Source organism: Elgaria multicarinata, chromosome 11, assembly GCF_023053635.1.
Source record: "Elgaria multicarinata webbii isolate HBS135686 ecotype San Diego chromosome 11, rElgMul1.1.pri, whole genome shotgun sequence".
Lineage (NCBI taxonomy): Eukaryota > Metazoa > Chordata > Lepidosauria > Squamata > Anguidae > Elgaria > Elgaria multicarinata.
In genome coordinates this window covers 41371593-41379193 of record NC_086181.1, presented here as the reverse complement: position 1 = coordinate 41379193, position 7601 = coordinate 41371593, and positions in this window count along the sequence as shown.

Here is a 7601-nt window from a genome sequence, read left to right as displayed (position 1 = left end):
AGGCTGAGCCCAAGACCGCAGAACATGTGGCCGGGCATCACAGTTTGTCCTGGGTCCTCACAATTCCTTGCAAGGAGCCGGGACCCACGCACAGGTTGGGGTGGGGTGGGGTGGGGTGAGCAATGGAAATATTTCTTTTAAAAAAAGGCTTACCTTTTGCACACAAGCACTCGTGCACTCCTGTCTCTTAAAAAAAAGAAAATGGCGGGCACGACAACTTTCCCTTTGAGGCCGTTGCACACCGTGTGTGAACAGAGGGGGGATCTCACAATCAAAATATCATGGTATCTTCACCCCTCCATCATGCTAGTAACAGTAACTTTAGTGAAGACTTATTGTTGATAGCTGTTTTTTTTTTTCCTGTCAGGCTTCTCACTGTTACAAGCTTCATGGCCATGAGAAGAGCATGGTCTTCTCCATGATTGGAATAGGTGTACCTATTGAATTTGGCCAGTGCTGATGGGTGGAAGCCATTGATAGCCTTCACCTCCAGGAATTTACCCAACCTGTAAGTTTCCAGCCCAATTCAATGTGCTCGTTTTAACCTCTAAAGCTTTACATGGCTTGGGACCACAATACCTGACAGAACTCCTGTCCCAACAAGATCCTACCCACACACTTTGCTCAACATCTAAGGTCCTCCTTCGGGTGCCTATTCTGAGGGGAACTCAGAGGAAGGCAACAAGGGAGAGGGCCGGTTCTGTGGTGCCCCCCCCCCAATTATAGATTTCCACAATGAAGCTCACCTGGCACCAACACTGTTATCTTTTCGGCGCCAGGTGAACACTTTTCTCTTCTCCCAGGCATTTAACAGCATATGCTGAGTTTTTCCTCTTATCTGACCCCAGAATAGTTGTTTTTAAATGGATATTGCCTGTTTTTATGTTTTTTATGGTTTTAAATTTTGTATATTTGTTTTTAACGTTCACTGTTTTTAATCGTTGTACACCGCCCAGAAAGCTTCAGCTATGGGATAGTATATATGTGATAATAATAATAATAATAATAATAATAATAATAATAATGAGATCATTTTAAAGCTTAGGTTCTTCGACTTTCTTGATTGAGACATGAGTTCTTAGACACCTGTTTCCTGTTGCAGAATTCAATCTCCCTCTTTATTTTCTTTCCTAGTTGTGGTTGCTACTGCTAGGTCTTGCATAGGAACAGTATCACGGAACATGAGCGCCACCACCAGCATGTTCTTTCCTGTATTTAAACAGCAGAACATTTTGGATATGAGCCCAGTGTGGCTTCCTCTCACTGTGTTCCCCTAGCACAGAAAAGGATTGCTGTTTCCTCCACTTTCAAGTTATTCTGTGGCAGATAGAAGCTGGAGTTGTCGTTGGAGACTCAAAACCACTCTTGGATAGTGGAAGTATAAGGGTGGTAAACTCATTCCCAGTATCCAGCCAGCCAATGTAATGTCTACCCAGGCACCTGCTCACTGAATGCATATAAGAACATCCAATGTCCTTGACAGTACATTCGAGCTATGTGGATTTTCCAAGGTTTTTGACTTCTGCACTGTCCTGGGTGAAATTAATCTAAGAACTGGTTCCTGAGTGACAGAAAGGAACAGAATCAGAACAAACATAAAATTAATGTAAAGCTTAACAATTTAATTGCCAAAGGGTATTGTTTCAAATCTGAAAGAATAAAGAATAAGGTATATATGAGCTGAAAGATTAGAAGAATAACTTAGAAAGCTGCAAGAAGGAAAAGTAAATATAACTAAAACATGATGATGATGATGATGATGATGATGATGATGATGATGATGACATGGGCATGCGTGTTTCCTGCTCTCTCTTTGGCCACCTCCAAACCCATCAGTTAATATCAGAGCAGAGACGTGCCCAGTCAGAGCTTCTAGCATCTATCCAACTGTTTTTCAGGTGCCAATGCAATGTGTTTGTGTCTCAGTTGAACATTTCCATCTTTGGAAGATGCTAAGTGCGGTGAGGGGTAGCTTTGATCTTGACATCTCTGGCTAACCAATTAGGTATTGCCACAGTGCTGTCTGTGACCTTGCTCTCCTTCAATTGCAGTGTTCAGGGGAGTGGGGAAAACCAACTGGCTGCTGATTCTGGTGGTCAGAGTGGGAGAGGGAGCACATTTCTGATCATACTGAAAGAAGTCAATTATCCACATTTCCACAGTGTGAAAGTGCTGCTGGGCTAGCTGGCTGGCATGGTGAGTGAGAAAGCTTCTACACCTAAGTCAGGCACAGGCAGGCTCTTTATTTCATTTAAACTATGACTCCTGTTGGCTGGCTGGGCTTCCAGTACGGGGGAGGGGGGCTCTCTCCAATAGATCTGGAGGACACCAGGTTGGAGAAGGCTGGAGTAGAAACTTCCACCAGCAGCAGTGGGGCTCTGCATCAGCAAAGTAAAGGATAAAATCTCCCTCCATAAATGAGCAGGGGTGTGTGTGGGTGTGCTTGTTTAAGGGGGATTATGGTTTGACGGTGGGAGGATAAAAATTCCTTTTAAATCAAGACATGAACGGATCTCTAACGGGGCATGCCTTAAGCCCTACTTAAGAGCTATCATCACACAATGTTCCATCTCTTTATCTTTAAAAATGAGGGAGCTGTAAGCATTTGATTAATTTCAATTAGGGGTGTGATCCGCTCCGATTAGGAGCGTAGAAGCAGTAGCGGATTGGCCTGCTCCGCCTTTCCCAGAGGCGGAGTAGGAGCGGACCGCGGACCCCTAGAAGCAAGGCGAAGAGAAGCGACCATTTTTCGGAGCTCCTAGTTCAGGCGGAGCGCTCTGGTCGCCATCTTGAAAACATTTCGCCATAGGATTGCATTGTGGCAAATAATCGCGCATAACTAGGTTGTTTTTGGAGCTATCGTTCTGGAAATTCTTGTGCTCAGAGAGTCGTGGATGGGGGTCATTTTGAGTAGGGGTGTGCACAGACCCCCCGCTCTGCTTCACTTGCAGATCCGCCATTTTCCGGATCGGGCCGCTCCGCCCCGCCCCCCGCTCCGCCCACTTCCGCTCCGCTCTGCCCGGAGCTCCGGATCCGGATCCGGAGCTCCGTTTCCCCCCCCCATAGGCTTGCATTGAAAGCTAAAAAATTATACTACTTTTTTTCTGTTCAAGTTAGAAACCTCATGTTTGGCACCATGACACCTCATGGGGATATACACACGCACGCCAAGTTTCAAAGCAATCCCATCATCCCCTGATTTTTGGCGAATTTTTGAAAATCGGGCACCCCACACACAACATCCCTGCGAGGTGGGCAGGGGAGGAGGGAGGGAAGGCAGTCAGGCATGCAGCTGGCATTTCTGGGGGCATAAGGAAGTGAGCCAAGGATAAGCCAGTAATGCATATAAAATGGAATAAATCAATCAATAAACAAAGGAGGGGTGGAATTAAAAGCAGCAGTGTTGCTCAATAAACAACAAGAAGAACTTTTTTTAAAAGGCTATATCTGTCTTTTACCAGCAATAGGGGGATGTGCCCGGGGGAGGGGGAAGTAGCTGCCAGTTCAAGACACTGACAGCCACAGCTCTGAGAAGAAGTAAAACGCTCACTTCGACTCAGAACAGGCATTGCTCCACCACTGAAAAGTGACCATTCACTTCAACTCATGATAGGCATTGCTCCACCGTTTTACTCTCTTTGGAAGGCTCTAATGGCCTTCCAGTGCAGGAGAGAGTGGGGGCACGTCCACGATGAGATGCCCTGGGGGAGCTCATCCCCTTGCACCACATCTATTCAGTTGTTCACCAAGGTTAGGGTGGGGAGCAGTGCTGTGTTTCTATCTCTTATTCTTGGCTTAGTATATGATTTCAGGTTGTGTTTGTGCATTTGGTGGGGCTACTGTGTTAAAAAACACGGGGAAAAGCCCGTTCAGATGAAGAAAGAGAAGTTTCCCAGAATCCCAAGTTACCTGTTTTGCCTATGCCCTCCTCCAACTTTGGGATCATCATGACCGGGAGCTGACTCTGCCCCTCAGCCCTTTGAAAAAGGTATTTTTCCCGCCGATTTTTTAAAAACGTCTAGCCCGCGACCCGTACGATGCAGAAAGTTGAGAGTGGTCTCAAAATGACCCCCATCCACGACTCTCTGTGCACAAGAATTTCCAGAATGATAGCTTAAACCCCCCCCAGTTATCCCCGATTCTTTCCCTCAATGCAATCCTATGGGCGAAAAGCCGAAAACGCAGTTTGAGCCGCGCGGTTGACCCGATTTTCACAAAAATATAGCCCGCGACCCGTACGATGCAGAAAGTTGAGAGTGGTCACAAAATGACCCCCATCCACGACTCTCTGTGCACAAGAATTTCCAGAACGATAGCTTAAACCCCCCCCCCAGTTATCCCCGATTCTTTCCCTCAATGCAATCCTATGGGCGAAAAGCCGAAAACGCAGTTTGAGCCGCGCGGTTGACCCGATTTTCACAAAAATATAGCCCGCGACCCAGACAACGCAGAAAGTTGAAAGTGGTCTCAAAATGACCCCCATCCACGACTCTCTGTGCACAAGAATTTCCAGAATGATAGCTTCAAAAACAACGTAGTTATGCGCGATTATTTGCCGCAATGCAATCCTATGGCGAAATGTTTTCAAAATGGCGACCGGAGCGCTCCGCCTGAACTCGGAGCTCCGAAAAATGGTCGCTTCTCTTCGCCTTGCTTCTAGGGGGTCCGCGGTCCGCTCCTACTCCGCCTCTGGGTAAGGCGGAGCAGGCCAATCCGCTACTGCTTCTACGCTCCTAATCGGAGCGGAGCACATCCCTAATTTTGAGACCACGCTCACCTCTCTGCGTCGTGTGGGTCGCGTGCTATATATTTTTGAAAATCGGGTCAACCGCGCGGCTCAAACGGCATTTTCGGCTTTTCGCCCATAGGATTGCATTGAGGGAAAGAATCGGGGTAACTGGGGGGGGTTTAAGCTATCGTTCTGAAAATTCTTGTGCACAGAGAGTCGTGGATGGGGGTCATTTTGAGACTACTCTCAACTTTCTGCGTCGTACGGGTCGCGCGCTAGAAGTTTTTAAAAAATCGGCGGGAAAAATACCTTTTTCAAAGGGCTGAGGGGCAGAGTCAGCTCCCGTTCATGATGATCCCAAAGTTGGAGGAGGGCATAGGCAAAACGGGTAACTTGGGATTCTGGGAAACTTCTCTTTCTTCATCTGAACGGGCTTTTCGCCGTGTTTTTTAACACAGTAGCCCCACCAAATGCACAAACACAACCTGAAATCATATACTAAGCCAAGAATAAGAGATAGAAACACAGCACTGCTCCCCACCCTAACTTTGGGGAACAACTGAATAGATGTGGTGCAAGGGGATGAGCTCCCCTAGGGCATCTCATTGTGGACGTGCCCCCACTCTCTCCTGCACTGGAAGGCCATTAGAGCCTTCCAAAGAGAGTAAAACGGTGGAGCAATGCCTATCATGAGTTGAAGTGAATGTTCACTTTTTAGTGGTGGAGCGATGCCTGTTATGAGTTGAAGTGAGCGTTTACTCCTTAATCTCAGAGCTGTTGGTGGCTGTCTTGAGTTGAACTGGCAGCTGCTTCCCCCTCCCCCGGGCACGTCCCCCTATTGCTGGTAAAAGACAGATATAGCCTTTTTTTAAAAAATCTTCTTGCTGTTTATTGAGCAACACTGCTGCTTTTAATTCCACCCCTCCTTTGTTTATTTATTGATTTATTCCATTTTATATGCATTACTGGCTTCTCCTTGGCTCACTTCCTTATGCCCCCAGAAATGCCAGCTGCATGCCTGCCTGCCTTCCCTCCATCCTCCCCTGCCCACCTCGCAGGGATGTTGTGTGTGTGTGGCTTTGACTCAGGGGAGAAGTCCTTCCTGTGCTCACTTGGAGTTTTGGAAGTTAAAGCCCCGCCAAAAAACAGGGGATGATGGGACTGCCTTGAGTCTCGGCGTGCGTATGTATCCCTGGATAAGCTTTCATGGTGGTGAGTTTGAGGGGTTTTTTTAACGTGCAAAATTGACGGAGCTATGGAAAGGGGTGTTGGATTTTCATAAATTCCCCAAAAATCAGGGGATGATGGGACTGCCTTGAGTCTCGGCGTGCGTAAGTATCCCTGGAAAAGCTTTCATGGTGGCGAGTTTGAGGTTTCTAACGTGCAAATTGACGGAGCTATGGAAAGGGGTGTGAATGGGGTGCCCGATTTTCAAAAATTCCCCAAAAATCAGGGGATGATGGGATTGCTTTGAAACTTGGTGTGCGTGTGTATACCCCCATGAGGTGTCATGGTGCCAAACATGATGTTTCTAACTTGAACAGAAAAAAAGTTGTATAATTTTTTAGCTTTCAATGCAAGCCTATGGGGGGGGGGGAAACGGAGCTCCAGATCCGGATCCGGAGCTCCGAGCGGAGCGGAGCGGAAGTGGGCGGAGCGGGGGCGGTGCGGAGCGGCCCGATCTGGAAAATGGCAGATCTGCAAGTGAAGCGGAGCGGGGGGTCCGTGCACACCCCTAATTTCAATTGACCTCAGTGGTAATCTGGAAGCAGATGGTTCTCCGATGGGTAATCCAACAGGGTGGAGTTATGGGACCTGCTCTGAAATCGGGGCAGATAATTGCCTCAATGGAGCTCTGGCTCAAATTTTGAGGCTGAGAAGAGCCACTTTGCACATCCCTAATATTGTAATTCATGAGGTGAATCCATGTAGGAGATGAACTATAACATGTTTTAGGGATTTCTACATACATTTCAGGGAATAGAATATGAATGGAATGAGGCATCATACATTAGAGACTTGATGAAATGGAAAGGATAAAAAACAACCTCTTTTTCAGCTTTAGGGCATACTACAGATCTGATCCAATCTGGGCCAGATTCAATATAATTTTCCATCATCACATCAGGTGTGGACTCCACTTTTCCCCTCTCTGGTCTCTCATCACAACCATAGTCTCCCAAACAGTTTTGAGGGCACAGGGGGATGCAGGATGGAAGAGAAAAATCAGAATCCTATTGTTTGTACGACATTGGATTTAACTAGGGTGACCATATGGGGCTCCTGCATCTTTAACAGTTGCATGGAAAGGGGATTTCAGCAGGTGTCATTTGTATATATGCAGAACCTGGTGAAATTGCCTCTTCATCACAACAGTTAAAGCTGAAAAAGCTGTGCTTTCTTTGTATCAGGTCAAGAGAGCAGTCAATTCTCATTCAGAGAACCCTCACTTTGTAAGAACTGACACTATAGCAGATTGAAATGACAGCTTCCCATCACCCAGATTCCTGATCAATGCACTTCAGACCTGCAATGGCACATCAAGCATTTGAGATTGAGGAAACGGGATGAAAAACTAATAGGTTGCCATCAGTTGCAGATGAAGCAGTAACTGACTAATGCCTGGTTTTCAGGAAGTGCAGTTTTTGCTCTGCCTCTCAGAAGGGTTTCCTCAGTGTGTCTCTCGCACAGTAATACATGGCAGAGTCTTCATTCTTCAGGTCCCTCAATTCCAGTAAAACCTTGCTTTGGGAGGTGTCCCTTGTGATGGTGATCCGATTTTGGAGAGCGCTATTATAGTCATTGCTTCCATCACTCCAGATAACTCCAGTCCAGTCCAGTCCCTTTCCTGGGGGTTGACGGACCCAGTGCA